Here is a 19,454-nt window from a genome sequence, read left to right on the forward strand (position 1 = left end):
GTAAAAGAATCAGATCAGAACACTCCCTAACACCATACACAAAAATAAACTCAAAATGGATTAAAGACCTAAATGTAAGGCCAGACACTATAAAACTCTTAGAAGAACACACAGACATTACACTCTATGACATAAATCACAGCAAGATACTTTTTGACCCACCTCTTAGAGAAATGGAAATAAAAACAAAAATAAACAAATGGGACCTAATGAAACTTAAAAGCTTTTGCACAGCAAAGGAAAGATATTGGCTTTTTAACAGAGCAAAGCAAAGTGCAAAATAGGTAGGGTCAGAAACCTTTAAATCTTAATCTCTACTTTGTTACTTACTTCTACTGACTGTGTGGCCTCAGGCAAGGCACTAAACCTTTCATTTTATTCAGTTTTGGGATAATATTACTTACTTTATATAGCTATTGTTTGTATTCAGTAAACAATGATTGCAAAGCTCTTTGAAGACTGTAAAATATACTATAAATACTGAGCTGAATTCTTTCATTCAGTATCTTCCACTGGGTTATAGACACAGAATTCCATACATATGGTGAAAACTGTGTGAAGAGTAACTGATAATGAGACTTTGGGAGAATTTTTGGTGGGCAGAATGTTATGCAATTAAGAAGGTGTTGTTTATCCTGTTTATCAGAGGTAATTCTTAGTTGCTGAGGCAAGCCATGGGACTTCTAAAAATCAACAAATGGGTACAAAATCCAGTTTAAGTTTGTATTTTATAATAAAGAACTATATTCCATATATATTGTAGAATGAATTGAAAATATATTTAACAATTATATTCATCAGCTGGTTTATAAATTAGGATTAGATTCAGTTGTGAGTTACAGATAAACCCAAATTCGAGTGTCTTAAATAAAATAAATTACGTAATGATTATTACCTGTAGGTCATGAGTCCCTGGCTGGTATGGACCACCGTAGTGTCCAATTAAGTTCTTCTCTTTTATTGTTTGCCCATCTTCATCATGTGGCTTCCAGAGCATAGTCAGAAATGATTTATCCAGTTCCAGTCACAATCTTCCCTTTCCAGAGAGGAAGAAAAAGAAAAGGATAGCGAAGGACAAAGGGCATATACCAGCATAATCTTTCAGAAATCTTACAGAAGCTACTGTATGACTCCCATTGAACAGTGCTTGGCCACATAACTGTACTTAGCTACACAGGAAGCTGGAAATATATTTTTTCTAAACGCCACATGTCAAACTACAAATTCTATTGTTCTGAAAGGAGAAAACAGATATTGTGGTACAACAAACAACCCTGTGGTACAGCCTTTATTAACAGACAATTTCAGATTGTTAAAACACATAGCCGTATCTCAAGATGTAAATAGCTACAGAATATCTATAAAAGGAAAGAAATTGCAGAGAGAAATTTTTTAGTATAGGGCTAAATGTGTCTCACCTGTTAAATCAAATACATATACTATTAATTAATTATATGTAATTAAATAATAAAACTGGTTTGTTTAGTCTTACTGAATCACTTGCCCAAAAGAGAACTATGTATGTTCATAGAGACATGAAGATAGGAATCTAGGTCAGATAATTACTAAAAGGGGAATCATAATTTAAATCCACTAGAATGATTATAATTGGATAGTTTAGTTGAGCAGAATTTGAGGTTCTTGAGGATAAAGTAGATGTATAATTCTTACATTAGGAAACTAGCTGAGATAGGTTGCATGGATCTGGATCACACTCTAGACTTTAACATCTTGCCTTGGAAATACGCTGTTTAGTGTGTTAAGGAGATTAACTGATTAGAGACAGTACATGGGACAATGAAAAGTTTATTGCCTCCTCTGGGAAAAGAGCTCAAAAAAGAGCTCTTACTGAAGTTAAGAAAATCTAGGACTAGAGAAAAAAAGTAATATGTTGTTTAACTACTACATTTCATACGTGCTGCTCACCCCTTCATGTGTTGCTCATTTATTCATGACAACATATTGTGAGATAGCATAATATTTGGAAATACAGAAAGTTTAAATTATTTGATTAAAATCTGACAGCATGTCAAATTACAAACCCAGCATTAAAAGCCAGATACACTGGACTCTCAAGTAAGTGCTCCTTCTATTACCATGAAACATCCCCAAAGAGATCCAGTAATGTCACTTTTTATTTGAAGACAACTTGTAGCTGTCAATAAGTAGCATACATATTTTACAGATTGAAATAAAAATATTCCAAGTTCATGCTTATAATTAATTATCCATACATCATTAGTTAACATAGTGGTTCAAGAATAATCCATTTCTTTTGCCAAAAGGATATGATTATTTTAGTGTTTGATTTAGGCCTAATAGAATAGTTCACTAAAGGTGAAATAAAAGTAGTAACAAGCACTGGTTAAAATATTCACACTACATCATACAATAATCAATGACATATACATTTTTATTTTAAAAATTGTAAAATATTGATTTGAAAAAAATATTTATATTCAGCTTTGGGGACAGTGCCTCAAAAAGGCCTTAAAAATGCCATTAGTGGGAGGCCAAGTTGATACTCTTTTAGAAAAGAATATTAGCAATGTAGAAAGAGTGTTAAACATTTCCCTACCCTTTGATCATGCTCTTTGAATTGTCTTCTAGGAACCTACTATGTAACGTATAATTGGAGATTAGGGCACAGATTTATGTGCAAGAATGTGCATTGTAGAAGTACTCAAATTAGTAAATTGGATCAAAGTTAAATATTCCAAAAAGGGAAAGTACTGCCTAAACCATAGTATAGTTACATTTTAGGGTATGGTATTATTGAAATTATGCTTTAATATTATTAGATAACATGGTGAAATGTAGCACAGTGAACTGAAAGCAGGGCCAGTTCTTCTAAAATATTTGGGGGCTCTTTTTACAAAGCCAACAATTCACAAGGATTTTATACCAGAAGATGGGTTTATTAGGTCATATTGCTATACTTTAACCAAAGGAAGAATGATTAAGAAACAAATCTTTTTCTCCCCTTCAGAAAATCTGGATATATCAGATTAGAAGGCTTTAAAATAACCTAGTGATTTTTTTCACCTGAAAACAGTTTGGCTACTGTAATATTTATTCTGTGTATACTTGTTACTATTCTCAGGATTGTGTCAAGAGTTTGGAATTTAGAAAAACATAGCTTCTACATTTTGTAGTTGATATCTTTTCACAAGAACTTGACCACATAAATGCATCTTTCCCTGTGCCTCGGTTTCCAAGTTACAAGACAAAGACATCAATGATAAACTACCTCCTAGGGATGTTTCTGAGCATGAGTTAATGTTTGTAAAGCCTCCACAGAGAGCAGAGGATGAATAATGAAATAGACTCTCAAAGTAGTATTAGCGCTCTCATCTTTCTCATTAGTTTCTAAGAGGCTTCATGCCAACTGTTAGCATTTCAGCTGCCAGAACGAGGGGTTCCTATTTTAATTTTGTCTGGAAGAGTGAGAGTTCCTTGAACATCTGGGGTTCACCTCGGCTTAATTCCAATAATGTTTCTATGGAATCAGGTATGCGAAGTGTGATGGCCAGTATCACAAAGGAATTCATATCTAATTTTAGGCCTGCTGTTTCAATTTCTAATTTAGCTTACATTTTAAACCTATTAGGAAAAACAGTATCTAAGTAACATATCTGAGATTTATTTGAAGTTTTTATGTGAGAAAATTTTGCTTTAAATTAAATTACATTAAAACCATGTCTATGGGGAGTGGGCAAACAGAATGGGATTAGGATGATTTTGGCCAACTCCTTTCACCTTATTTTTTTATATTATGTCTTGTCATGGCCAAGACATGAAAAAATAAACATAAATAAAAATAAATAATTCATTCTTTCACTTTTAAAAATATATATATTGGAGGTGCTTATTGGGTGTCAAATGGTGCTAGCAATACAACAGAATTCAAAGCCAGTGAAAAGCCTGCCTCCGTGCAGGATATATTTTGTAGCACCTATAAGACCCAGGATGATTGGACCATATTTTTAAAGCTTCCCTATACCTGTCACACTGCCTATCAGTAGTAGGCACTTGGCACGAGTTTGATGAAAGAAAAAGTGAATGAGTGACTCAGGCAGCCAGGAATTTCATTTGCATTAACTAATTTCTGGGGAGTTATTGGCACTGGATGATATAGGCTAATCAGAATTAAATAAATATTTAATCAACTTTACAAGGTAGCTGTTGTTGTTTTTAAGATTACTGTACCTCTACCAATGGTATAAATGTTAGACACATACATATAGACTGATGAGCATAGCTGAAGTTTTCTCAGGATTCAGGAAATTAATTTTCATGAGTCATAACTAAGGAAGATGAGAGGGAATAAAATGGAATCAAATCACATTATATTCTTTCAAATAATATAGACAATGGTCAGAGTTTCTATGACTCACATTGTTCTTCAGTGCACAGCAGTAGAAATGGTATCTGATTTCTAAGGTAAAGTCAAGAACAGTGCTGTCCAAGAGAACTTTCTGCAATGATGGTAGTGTTATAATAGCTCTGCTGGACAATATGTTAGCCACAGGCCACATGCAGCTATTGAGCACTTGAAATGTAGCTAGTGCAAATGAAAAACTAAATGTTTAACTTTAATTAATTTAAATAGCCATATGTGGTTAGTGGCTACCATATTGGGCAATGCAGCTCTAGAAGAAAAAACAATGAGTAACAACTCAAAGAATTATTTTGCTAAAATTCTTACATGACAGTTGGAGAACATGTATCGGATTATGGTGACAACAACTTTGGAAGTGATGAATCATAACCTGGCAGCTGGGAGCTGGGAAGATGGAGAGCAGGGAGCAGTACAGCCACAGTCTGTGGTTAAAGCTCCAACTAAGGAAAGAGACAGACCTGGGCTTAAATTCTGATTTCAAAACTTCTAGCAGTGAGACTTTGGGCAAATAAACATAGCCACATTCAACTGTGAGGCAAGGATAACAATATTCACACCCGTATCATAAGGTTATCATGAGAATTAAACATGATAAAGCAGGGATAGCACCTGGTATTCTGTCAGTGTGTAATATGTGATTGCAATTATTATGAGTATACTATTATTAACCAATCTGAAGTGTTCTCAGGTGATATGTATATAAAGGGAATAACATGATTAAATGACCTGTTTAATATATGATATTAAATAACTTGCTCTGACGTTCATTCTGGCTGGATAATCATTGCCCTCTGCTACTTCTCCCAGTAAAAATGTATTTCATCAAGTCTTGACTAAAATAACTTACACTGAAAGTTTACTTGAAAACAGTAGAGAAAATGCAATCCCTCTTTATGCTTGGAGGTGGGGAGAGTAATGTCCATGTGCTGCTTTGTGGTGCTTTGCTCATATTCTTACCATGCCCTTCAGGATATATTATTTAGGATATTTGGATGGGTAACTTCTGTATCATTTTTCCTCCTATTTTGTAAACAAGGAAATCCAAGCTCAGAGAGTTTTTCATTCCAGAATTATTACTACTTTGGCTGGATCATTAGCCCCTTGAGGACAGAATATAATCCAGAGATTTGATATTCTGGTTCTTGAAGATGGAATGCTCTAGTTTGTCCTAGGGTTGGTGATGCTGTAGTCACTCTATAACTTCCAAGATGAGTGGTTTAGGCAATGTCAGGTCTGCATGTTTACCAGGTAGCCAGTGGGGCCAGTGGATGACATTGGCCAGTGTGCCCCATATAGTCTATATTCTATGAGTGAGTTACCTTAGAGCCAAGGGTTGTGAAATAAATTCAGTTGTTGGTGACCAGCATTTTACAAATGAAATATGATACAATAAACAGGAGACCCCATCACACAAATATTTTTCACAAGCCTTTTATTTTCATTAATAAGCATATATATGTGCATGTATGTGAGTCTGTACTAAGCCATGATGTATAAAGTAATTTTTATTTGGGTCACAATTTAAAAAGTTTGAAGGATTACTCTTGATTAAGCTATATCCCAAAATGTATTTTTAGGAGATATGTGGCCAAAGAGAGGGTGCAGTCTCAGATAATTATGCGGAGGGTAATATAAAACGGTAGATGGTATTTAAGGGCAGTACAATATTGTATGCTGCACGGAGGTTCAGAGATTAAAATGATAACTTAAGAATGAGAAAAGAAAATTAGATATAAATCATGATGGATAAGAAGGAAAGAGGAAAGGAAGACAAAAAGTCATTTAGTCAGTATGGTAACAAAGAGAAGATTTCCAGTAACGTTTGCAAATCTTTGCAGCATACTAACTGGACTGAAATTTTTAATGAGAAAAATCTGAGTTTCTTCAGAAGTAGATGTATTATTTTGCTTCCTGGTACCAGGAGTTCTCTTCCCACCTCCCCAGCTTTACCTCTCCCCTTCTACCCCACATCTTCTGGGAACTGTTCCACATCCTGTACAGATACCTCACTCCCAAGGAAGCTGCTGTTATCCTCTGTGACCTCCCCCAAACCCCTCGACTGATCCAGAGTTGGGCATATGACTAAACCTAGTGGAATTTTTTAATTGAAACTGAGAAACGGTTACTCTTCAGTGATGGATTTCCCAAGATGTAAAAACAATGTTTTCTGACATATTTGGGCAGCTGTTCTGTAGAAAGAGAATGAATCTGACACCCAGAGAGAAACAAATATGAGAATTAGAGATGGAGCCCTGGTGAATTTAGTTCATGGTCTCCACTTGTTCCTGAGGCCCAGCTGTACCTCTACCTTTCTCGAGAGTTCAGCGTCTAATCCTTCAGTGTTCTGAGATCCAGTAAAACCCTATTCAAATCTAAAGTGAGAGGAGGTACTATTACTTGACTAATACAATTGTTATAAGAAGTCCCTCTAACAAGTTCAGAAGAGAGAAGACATTGTAAGACACTTGAAGAGAGTGGCAAAAATCATCAGAGTAAGACACACAGAAACAAGAAGGAAGTACAGAAGCAACAGGACTAGACTAAGTCATCAATACTGGAGTGGGAATAATTGGTGATTAAAATGAGAAACAAATCTGAGGAGACATTTTATTTACTTTGCTTTAAATATGTGGAAAAATAGTTATGTGTGCGTGACACATAAATCTAAGCTAAGTATTTAATAAAACCAGTGTTCATAATGCTGTGGCTGAGAATACTGTGTGTTTACCAAATTCTGTTTCCTTTGTCTGCCTATCTTGGTCCTTATTGCATTTTGGAGTTGCCATACCACTGAGTTCTGACCTATGAAATAGGTTCATGGTGATGTGTGCAACTTAGAATCCTGGCCCTTAGAAATCTCCCTCAAGTGATTCTCACTCTTTCTTTCCACCCATTAACTGAACATAGATAATAATGAATATGGACTATGAAGATGGAGAGGAGGGGAGAGCCGCAATATTAAAAGAACCACATGGAAGGCTGCCCAGGCAGGAACAACTGCTTGGACTAGGGCATGGACTAAGGTACACCTAGTGTCAACTTACTGACTTAGGAGAGGAGGGGTTTCTTTTCCAGAAATCAGTGGTAGTTTAAAGAATACAATGTTGTTCAATTATTTTAAAATTATTCATTTGTACATGATGTTAAAAGATTAAATATTAAGAAATGGTTAGTTTAGCAATAGCTGAATGACTAGATCTTACCAGTTAGCAAGGGCTGACAATAGATAACATACGTGAATTTGAAACTGTGTTTACATCACTGCCTCTGTTTGCTCAACCTCAGCCAACTAAAAAGAATAACCTTATTCTTAAATGGCTGCAGAAAAAACTTGTCTAATATTTTTCCATATCTGCAAGGAATTTCTGAATATACTGCACACTTGTAACATGATTCCATTGATTCTAGTACATCATGTTATTGGCAAACAGAGGTACCTAAGGAATAGATACAGTTTGATAGTCCAACCATCAATGACTATGTAAGAGCTGCTGAGAATTTCAAGGTTATTCTTAAACAGATATGAGCATGTCCTGAGAGCTTTGTGCTTCTTAGTGAAATTATCTTCAGAGGTGATCTTTGAAGAATAAAAGAATCTTAATTTCTAAATGCATCTATAAAGTGTTCTTTGATTTCTCCTTGTTGGAAAAAAAAAAAAGGCAGTCTCTCTACTACTCTCAAATTTATTTTATTCATTATAGCGGCTGAACTTTAAGACAATCTGCTAAAGAAAATGAATAATTTAGGAAGTGTATTTGGGCACCCATATATTTTATTGTAGAAATAAAATGTTGTAGAAGTTTAATAGAGATGGGAAAGCCATAATTTGCCTCATACTTAGACCACTGATGCTTGCATGAGGATTGATGTCAACTGACAGAATAGAATTATTTGCTTTGTTTTGTGTGTCTTAGACAAAAGCAGGCTTTTCTATAAATTCAGCTAATTTTCTCAATTTTCTTTAAGTTCAGTAACCAATCTTTGTCTCTTTATTGTCCTTTGCCAACCTTAAACCCTATATTATATCAAATGCCAAACAGTGGATTTCATTCATGTTATCTCTGGAATTGTATCTTCTTTAACTGTTAGGTCTACTAAATTACATTAAGCTGGATCTCCATGGTCTGCACATTTCTCTCTGTTTTATCAGTAATTGGTAATACCAAATCATCTTCTCATAATATAAATCAATGTTTTAACAATTTGAATTTTGTACATATTAATTACTTTACTTGGGAGGCTGGTATTGCATAGCAGTATTGCAAAGTGTAGCTATAAAGTCAGACTGGCTGGTTTCAAACCAGCTATGTCCTACTTGGACAAGCTGCTTAGCCACTTTGGGCCTCAGTTCCTTTATCTGTAAAATGGGAATACTAATAGTGCTGCCTCATAAAGGTATTGTGAGGATAATATGAGCACATTCATACTATGTGCTTAGAACAGTACCTGAATAGACCCTGATGCTTGGTGGTGTTTTTGTGGTTATTTCTGTTGATGTAACTAGGTGTGATATATCATATTGGGTGGTGTAGGTGGGAAAAAGGGGTAAGGTAAATTCCTGTCGTTAACTACTTTGAATTGCAGTAGAGAAATGTATGTTTACAAAGATGATTATTATATAATATAATACAGGTTTATATATAGTGCTTTAAGAGTTTCAAAAAGGAAGTAACTTACTATTTGGGGATGTCAGAAATTTTACAGGGAGTTGCATTTGGTTTGGGCTTAAAGAATAACAAGCATGCTAGATAAAGATAGGAAAATATTGCAGTCATAGAAAACAATGGGCAAAGCACAGAACAGTAAATCATCGTTCATGTTCAGGAAATAAAAAGGAATTCATTAATTCAAAAGTAGTTCAGCAGTTAACTGAGGTTAGAGCAGTGGTTCTGGATGAGTAGCAATTTTGTTTCTCCCCAAGGAACATATGGCAATGTCTGGAGATGTGTTTTATTTTCATGACGGAGAGCTGCTACTGGTATTTAGTTGTGTAAAGCCAGGTGTGCTGCTAACATCCCCATGCACAAGACAAGTCCCCACAACAAAGAATTATCTGGCCAGAACATCAGTAGTGCTGGAAGTGAGAAGCACTGAGCTAGAGAATCAGGCAGGTGGGGAGAGGGGTGGACTCTACAGATAGGATTTTGGGCTGGGATCCACTTCAAAAAAGCCTGATATGTAATTATAAAGATGCTACATTATTATGATGGCTATCTGGCCTCTGGTCCATCAGCTCCCTGATGTTCCAGAACATTTATCATTTGATAATTGATATATTAACAATCGATTATCAACTTTATTTAGAATGTCTTCACTCTTGTTGGGAAAACTCCACACTTCCTTCAGAGATCTGCTTTCCTTAATCATTGAAACCAGCATTATCATCATTTTAGGTAAAATTTCTGTCTTCAGAAGTGCCAATTCATGTTCCCCCTCAGGTCTTAGAATATATTTGAAAAGCACTTTCTCTGTTAAACATTTCCCTCCCTCATAATCATTTCCATCTGTGTTTGTAGTGGGCTCCTTCCCTACCCACCTTCCCCCAGCAGATGCTCCCTAGACTCTGTGGTATTCGATTTCCTTGATTCCTGTTAGTCTTGGAAAAACAAAAGACGTAGAATCTTTTTCATACACTTTTGTTTGTCTTTTTAGGTAATCAAGGCACAAAGAGAAAAACATAGAGGAAGGAAGAGATGTGCAAGGATCAGAGTAAATAGTCCCTTTGAAGGCTTTAGCTTTTTAGTAAAAATGTTTCTCTAACAACATACTGCTAGATGACTAAAGGAATTCAGGAAAGTTTAGATAAGAGGAACAACAAAACAACATCATTTGCTGCTTTTCCAGAAGAAAATCAAAGTGTTGCTGAGGGTCTTCTACTTCCTGCTGATTTTGTTTTATAAAAATATATATTGATTTCTTCTACCTCAGAGATTCATAAATATTATTAAAAATGAATGGCAGGTCTGATTTAAATTAAATGTCAGGTGGCTAATAGGTTTCATAATACTTTAAAAAAATTTAATGACATTCTTACTTGATTTTGTATTAGAGGCATGCAAAGCATCGAATACCAAAATCTACAATAGTATGTGCTAAATGAATGCATGAATAATGAAGCTCTTGCTTTCTGAAAATAAAAAGGAACAGTATATCTGTATTCGTTACGGCTTTTTCCCAAGCCACACAGGCTAAATAACACCAAGTTTCTACTCATTAGATAAGACAGAAACCTCACCTTTGACATCTTCGTTCCTATTTTTGTCTTTTAAGCACGATAATCACATGAACAATATCAAATTCCTTGATGATTTTGAAAACACTGCCTGATATCAGGAAGTAAAAGGTGGGATGAGGGGTGGCATTTTATTATAGTCTATTATTATATAATCTCTTTGGGGTGAATGTCAACCTTTCAAAATGCCACATTGTATAAGACTGAAAAATCCCTTTTATTGGCTCCAAATGGCTTGTCATATGTTTTAAAGATCTAGTAAAGATGTTTTTTAGTATGTAAAGATAGTTTCTTTTCTGTTCTTTTCTTTTTCCCAAGTGACTGTTCACTGGCCACAACCACTTATACATTATACATTTCCAAATGTTTTATTCTCAAACACTTGATTACTCTAAATACAACCTCTGCACTGAATCACCCCCACTTGAAAGGCATTCAATTGACCAGAAGGAAGAAGGGAGGATGTTCTGAAACCACTACTCCAGGAACTTGACTAGTTTATCACAGGTAGACAATTTGTGTTATTTTCTCTCTTTGTGGAGTTCACCCCATGCTGCTCCTCACAATCCAAAGTAGCACTTTCATTTTTTCTGATAGCGTTCCCTGTGGATGCTGAAACATTCTGCCACCTCCATTTTACTGATGTGTGGATTTCGCCCCCCTGTGAATTACCTCTGCTGGATTTTCTTTTGCTTTTTTTTTTTTTTTCAGGCTCCTGCTGACAAAACTTGCAGACAGCAATGTACATCCTTAACAGACAGAGCACCATGCTCCCAGCAGGGCAACCCAGGTGTTCACAGCCCACACACATTGTTGATCAAGAGTTCCATAGAGAAAGCTGTCTGTGAGCCAGAGGCAGAGGGTGAAAAATCTTTGAGGGTTCTCAGAGGACCCAACCCCTCACCGCTACCTATTTTTTTTTTCAAAGTAGGAAAGAGAGCATAAAGTCCAAGATTTTGTATGTAAAGACCTTTTTCAGATTCCTTGCTTTCCTAGTCTGAAATAATTTATGTTGTAGGAGCAAGCATTAAGTTTTGAAATAAATAAAATTTACACTTAGTAGAGTGTAAATTTGAGCTCATACTTGATTGCATCCCCGTTCTATCATTCATTCACTTAACAAGTACTTTTGTATCCCTGTCATCTCTCAGGAGCTGTCCTACACCTAAACTATATTTAAAATTTGTCCTGTTACTTCTATTTTTAAACACGTTGATTTTTTCCCCCGTTACTATAAACATCTCTAGAAATAAAATGGAATTATCACATGTCATATTTGTTGTGTCATGGCATCTATCAGGTAACATTGAGCTCTGACTTTTTCAGCAGGAATTTTCAAATCACGAGTTCTACATAAGATTGTAGTGTAGAATAGACTCACTGTAAATATACATCACCCACTGTGTCTTATTTTAGTATCACATCAACACAAAAGTCTATATAAATAGTTCAGATATTATCTGATGGACCTTACAGAAACAGAACTGACTCATTGTATTGTGTCCAAATATTGTTTGTATGGATTTATTTGAAGATACTTGCATTTTTAAGCAAAGAATAATACACTTATGTTGACAAAAATTATGATCACAATTTATTATCTTCTACTTTCTTTTTAAAGCTTAGTTCAAATGCTGGGATTGATTTTCATTACAAAATGTTTTATATGGCCTATGTTTTTCATAATAGGCCAATTATTAAGCCTATTAATAGGCCAATTATTATTATTATTAATTGGGGAAAATAAAAACAGATAAAACAAATCTTTGCTATGATATTTCTTTAAAAGGAGCTATTTAAACCTTTTTATTTTAAATTTCAAATGGGAATCTGGAAAATCTACTAATAATACAGTGAAAGAAGCAGATTACAATACAATAAGTCAATGCAGAATAGTCTGATATTGCAGAAAGAACCCAGACAGACTTTGACTTTGAAATCACATAGAATTGTTAGAGTACAAATCCCAGTTCTAGAAATTATTAAATCCATTGCTTTATTCTTTCAGAATACCTTTCCTTGTTTTTCATGTACATTTAATATATCTCCTGCCAGGTTGTGTGAGGTTTAAATGAGATATCAGAGATGAAACGAACGAGCCACAGGTTCAGCCATACTATAGGAGTTAGAAAACATTACTTTTCATGACCTTATTTAAGAAATTAAAGTAACATCTTTACACACTTTTTTGTACTTTTTATTTGTTTAATTGCTCCTCTTTCCTAATTAACTCTAAATTTTGTGATGATCTTTCTCATAAGTCTTGTATAGGAGGGACAGAAGGTATTGTTCTTATTTTCATAGATGAAGAAAAACAAAGGTGAAGAAAGTGACTTCTTCAAGACTATATAGCCACAATTGACACTCAAATTCTAGTTACTTAACAGCTATTTCTCCAACATTTTCTGAATTCAATTTTGTGAAATTGAAATGATCTGAATCATTTGTACCTTTAATCACACTCCAAATTTTGTGACATTTAAATATTGGATCATTGATTCAAGGATGACTGAACACATGTCTAACTGCTTAATTTACTTATATCACCTTAACGAATGTGAATTACAACTCAGTTAATTTAGTCTCTGTGATTGACACTGATGATAAAATTGTATCTCAAACAAAATAAGTTAGTTCTTTTCCATTTGTTAGGAACAATTACAGCCTTTGTATGAAAGAACATATCCTTCAACAATGGAGGAAAACAAAGAGTTTATGTCTTTATGGATCCGATCAGAGATGGCAAAAATGTTTCATCTGTATTAACTCTAACCTTTATCTGTGGTTTTGTTACCAGCTGGAAAGCATTTATGCTAGATATTATGCTAGGTACTGGCAGACAGTAGTAGTAAAATGGCCCTATCATTCTATTTAGTAAACACAGGAATAATCATGATTGTAAATTGCATTATTCATTCCCTCAAATGGCTGAGAGATCATGACATGGCATACATGATAGCTAAAATATGACTTAGGCTAAACTCAGTACAAAAAAAAAGTTTACTTTTAAAGTAAATTTATGAATTCAATACAACTCCATTTTAATAAGATACATTCTGATAATGTGTTATATCACACTGATTAATTTGAGGATATTGAAAAATGCTTGCATCTTTGGGATAAAACACACTTGATCATGGTGTATGATCCTTTTAATGTATTTTTGGATTCGGTTTGCTAGTATTTTGTTGGGGATTTTTGTATCTATGCTCATCAGTGATATTGGCCTGTAAATTTCATTTTTTGTGGTATATTTGTCTGGTTTTGGTATCAGGGTGATGGTGGCCTCATAGAATGAGTTTGGAAATGTTCTTTCTTCTGCAAATTTTTGGAATAGTCTCAGAAGGATAGGTGTTAAATCTTCTATAAATGTTTGATAGAATTCACCTGTGAAGCCATCGTGTCCTGGACTTTGGTTTGCTAAGAGTTCTTAATCACAGATTCAATTTCAGTTCTTGTAATTGGTGTGTTCATTTTCTAATTCTTCCTGGTTCAGTCTTGAGAGATTGTACCATTCTAAGAATTTGCCAGTTTCTTCTAGGTTGCCATTTTATTGGCATATAGTTGTTTTTATTAATATATCTGTGGTGTCTGTTGTAACTTCTCCTTTTTCATTTCTAATTTTATTGATTTGGGTCATCTCCCTTTTTTTTTTGATGAATAAGGCTAAAGTTTTATCAATTTTGTTTATCTTTTCAAAAACTAGATTTTAGTTTCATTGATCTTTTCTATTGTTTTCTTAGTCCCTACTCAGAATGGCCATCATTAAAAAGTCTACAAATAATAAATTCCACAGAGGGCATGGAGAAAAAGGAACCCTCCTACACTGTTGCTGGGAATGTAAATTGGTGCAGCCACTATGGAGAACAGTATGGAGGTTTCTTAAAATCTAAAAAATAGAGCTACCATATGATCCTGCAATCCCACTCCTGGGTATATATCTGGAGAAAACCATAATTCAAAAACATATGTGCACCTCCATGTTCATTGTAGCACTATTTACAATAGCCAAGACATGGAAGCAACCTAAACGTCCATCAACAGATGAGTGGGTAAAGAAGATGTGGTATATATATACAATGGAATATTACTCAGCCATAAAAAAGAATGAAATAATACCATTTGCAGCAACATGAATGAACCTAGAGATTATCATACTAAGTGAAGTAAACCAGGCAGAGAAAGACAAATAGCATATGATATCACTTATATGTGGGATCTAAAAAAAAATACAAATGAACTCATATACAAAACAAAAATAGACCCACAGACATAGAAAACATACTTATGGTTACAAAAGGGGAAGGCGGGGATAAATTAGGAGTTTGGGATTAACATACACACACTATATATAAAATAGATAACCAACAAGTATCTACTATATAGTACAGGGAACTATACTCAATATTTTTAATAACCTATAAAAGAAAAGAATCTGAAAAAGAATATATATACATATACATATATATGTATGTATAACTGAATCACTTTGCTATACACTTGAAACTAATACAACATTGTAAATCAATTATACTTCAATTAAAAAATAAAATTAAATTAAAAAATCTAAAACATTCAAACAGAAGATACATTCTTCAGCTAACTCATTGCAAAATAAGAAACCATCCCTTTAAACTTCTTAAAAAGATAAATTGTCTTGCAAGTCATTTGCATTCAAGGGGAAATTTAAGTCCTATACAGAAGCATTGAAGAATATTTCAAACAGGTAGCAATATTTAGCCAAGAGATTTGACCTACAAATGGTTCTTTCTTGAAGGATTAATTAATAGATTGAACAATAAAGAGCTTAACACTAAAGCAATATAAAATAACATAAAACTAGGATGAATTCTCAGATGTGAGACTTCTGTGGTTAACTACCTTTAGCATCAACCTGGAATTACTTTAAGGAGATGTCATTATTGCCCATTGCTTTGGCACTGAGGGTGGGAGTCGGGTAGTCTGAATCACAATAATATCGAAATGGAAAGTAGGGCTATTATTACATTAACACTTCTTGAATTGTATGTGGTTTGTATCCTTCACATTGAGAAGAATCATGTCAACTTAGAAGAATTCAGAGAGATTGTGAATGTATGTGACATAATTGAGGGAATCAGAGATTATTTAACACTGAGTTAAAAAAAAACAACTTTGTTTAGAGATGACAGTTTAATTCAAACATTTAAAGAGCTATCATGAGAAAGGAGCAAATGTTCTGAGTACTTCCAAAAGACAATGAGTAAACATCTAAACAAGGTAGATTTGAGGTCAAAATAAGGCCCAACTTTTAGATTAGATAAATGTATCCAGGGCTTCCCTGGTGGTGCAGTGGTTGAGAGTCTGCCTGCCAATGCAGGGGACACAGGTTCGTGCCCCGGTCCGGGAAGATCCCACATGCCGCGGAGCGGCTGGGTCCGTGAGCCAAGGCCGCTGAGCCTTCGCGTCCGGAGCCTGTGCTCCGCAACAGGAGAGGCCACAACAGTGAGAGGCCCGCGTACCGAAAAAAAAAAAAAAAAAAAAAACACAAATATATCCAGTCATGGATATGGGATTTTATATACGATATTTTTACAAAGAGAAGTATAGATTAATGGTGAAACTAATGAAGCTTATGCTTCACTCATCTTTACCAGTTTATTCAAAGGACCTGAAGTTAATCTTGTACTTCTAATTTTATATTATTTTTCTGAATATGGAATCTTCAAATATTAACATTTCAGACTCAACAAAAACTTGAATGTTTATCTAATCGGATGGCAAATAAGATCTTCATACTTTGTAACATGTTTTCCAACTATAAGACTCCTTAGATCTTTAAAATTATGCTACTCATTTTTTTTCATTGAATAGTTTTATTCTCAATAATGTATTGATCAGACACCCTCTGTTATACATAGATTTGTGAGAATTAGAACTATATGTGTAATTTGCCTCTCATAAATTGTAGAGCATGCATATTGACAGAGAATATTGGAGAAAGAAGCCATAAAGGAATATAACAGTGAAATTTGATAGCTTCCCCCTCATTCAAATAGTGTCTCCCCAGGTATACATGAATAATTATGAGTACCACAATTAATTTATATATCTGGCTTAATCAAGAATTTTATATAACTATAAAAACAGTGAAGACTAAAACATCGGATGGTCTGATGCTTGAGTATAATCACACATGTATTTCCATAGTTTGCGTGAAAGCACGAAAGAACAAAATAATGTCTGTATGTTTTCATTACATTTAGTATATTTGACAACTTTCTTTTGTGTGTATATATTTGGCTATAAGTTTAGAAGGAAATATTGACAAATATTGCAAACACAAATTCTTTTCTAAATATCAAGTCTTCCTAATGTTAACAAAGAGGTACACAAATCTACACATACTTTTAGAAATTAAGGGGTAAAAGTGGCCTCTTAAATATGTTGAAGGGCTCATGACTAATTCATTAGATTCAGAAATAATTTAGAGATGGATAAAGTGGTAGGTTGAAATCATCTTAACATAGCATAAGGAATCAATACAGAAAAGTAATAAAGTGGAACTTTTAAGAAAGAAAAAAATGGTATTGAGGAAGAGAGTGGTAAAAGTCAGGGAAGTATTACTGTGAAGAATACTATTTGTATAGTGCTTTAGTACAGAACACTTTCATAGACATTAGGTAATAACAAATGTATTATAAGTGAACTCTAACTAGAGGGGATTTGATATGTGAACCCCAATTTTAAAACCTTTCTTATTTTAAACATCCACATAATAGACTGAAAGTGCATATTTAAACAATGTGGACATGTGAAGTCTCTAACCAAAAATGAATATAATTCTGTGCCAAATGGATTTGTTTTAGGCCAATGAAATAATTATATCAACACCAGGAAGAAAATAGATGGCTAATCCATAAGGAAGAAAACTTTATATTTCATCTATGCATGATTGGAAGCAATGAATAAACATGGTCCTGCCAAGCAATGTTTTGAACAAATGGTGGAATATCCATGAAAAACATTTCTAGTGAGATAAAAGTATGGTGTAATTGATTCAGGAGTATAACTGAATAGCATAACAGAATTAAAAGAATTAACAATGTCCCTCTCCTAAAAAAAAAAAAGTTTTAAAATTTTTTGAAAAAAACAAGCTCACTAAATCCATTAATGAGGGAAGAATGCTTTTTGTAATGGATACTTAGTATCTATGAAATAGGGAGTAAAGGGTCATTGAAGGGCAAACATTTCCCATGGAAACTGCCAAGATCTAAACATTTAAAGATTTTTTTAAAGGAATTCTTGTAAGTTAAATAAATAATAAAAGTTTTCAAGACAGCTGACCCTAACTTTGAATGCATTTCAGAAGTACTTAGAAAATTAACTGTACTGATTATTGCCAGAAAGATTTACTATGAATAGAAGCATCCTTTATTTTATCCTAAGTAATGAATTTCTCTTAAAAAGGCTACTTATGACACAGTTTTCATATCAGGTGATTAGTTTCACAGATTTCAAAATGTTTTCAGAAGGCTACCTTCTATTTGATTTTACAGATTTCTCCTGGTGACCTGTGTAGTGAAGGACCTAAAATTATGGCTTAACTGCAAGTTCTCTTCCCCACTCTGTTCCCATGGATAAGGTTGTGTAGCTAAAAAACACTTTAATCAGGGGGACCAGGCACAGTTCCTGCTTTTCCCTGAGTAGTGGGTTGTAGTTCCTTGCCAGTCCACTGAGTTGTTGAATCAAGTCAATCACATCTCCTTGCAGGAAACAGGGAGTCACATGACCTTCTTGAAACCTGAAGGTCTGTCTCCAACAGCCCCTGATTGTTCACTGTGTTTCAAGTACAACCTCTGGGAGTCCCTTCATGGCTTTCAGCATCCTCCTTCCTGGGCTGTGAATATCTGTGACTAATAAATTGCTATCAATTGCCTCTTTCCAGTGTCATGTGTCATGTGTTTGGCCATGTCCATAGTCCTAGCATGAAAGTTTCTCCTCACTAATGGGGTGAAAACGAGGCTATAAAAACAAACAAATGAAAAGTTCTATTTTTATATTAATTTAATTTTCAGGTACAGATCCTGAATTAATAACATTATATATATATATATGAAATATGATTTTAGCTTATTTTGTAATTTGTGATCACTATTTAGAAACTATTATATTAGATTCTAAATCATAAGTTACATTTTATAAATGAATGTATGGAGGCAAGGTTAATATATGAGACCAAGTCATTTACAGAGTGAATTATGGAAAAGGACATAGATCACAGGTCTTCTCACTCGAAACGGTGTTTTCCTTCTATCATACTGAATAGCCAGAGTATTATAGAGACCTGAATTTAAGGATCCATTTTGATAATAATTTATACCAAAAATATTTCTCCTATTTTTCAATAAAATTCTTCTTTTGACAAAACCTTCTCAAAATTATGTGTGGCAAACTCAACTGGGGTTTTTGTTTTAGTCAAGTATGCCTGCTCCATAGAATTTTCTCTTAGACAAAGTCAGGTGGAATCTTGGGATGACAACTCTTTTCCTTCCACCATCTCTCCATTATGACTCCACAGCTATATCATTGATTTCTTCTAGTAGTCAACCAAGATATAAATAGAACAGTAACTGTCAAGTGCATACAGTTCTTAACCCTAACTCTGTTCCTATGTTCATCAAAATCTGAGCTCTTTCAGTATTTCAGATATCAGTTATTTGAAGGGTAGGAAAATTAGAAACGTAGCTTCTATTCAAGAGAAAAAAAAATATAGTGTGGCAAACTTGTCATAATTTACCTCATGTCTAAACAAAAGATTTGAAATATCCTATTTCCTTT

The sequence above is a fragment of the Leucopleurus acutus genome (genome assembly GCF_964270905.1).
Source record: "Leucopleurus acutus genome assembly, chromosome: 2".
Lineage (NCBI taxonomy): Eukaryota > Metazoa > Chordata > Mammalia > Artiodactyla > Delphinidae > Leucopleurus > Leucopleurus acutus.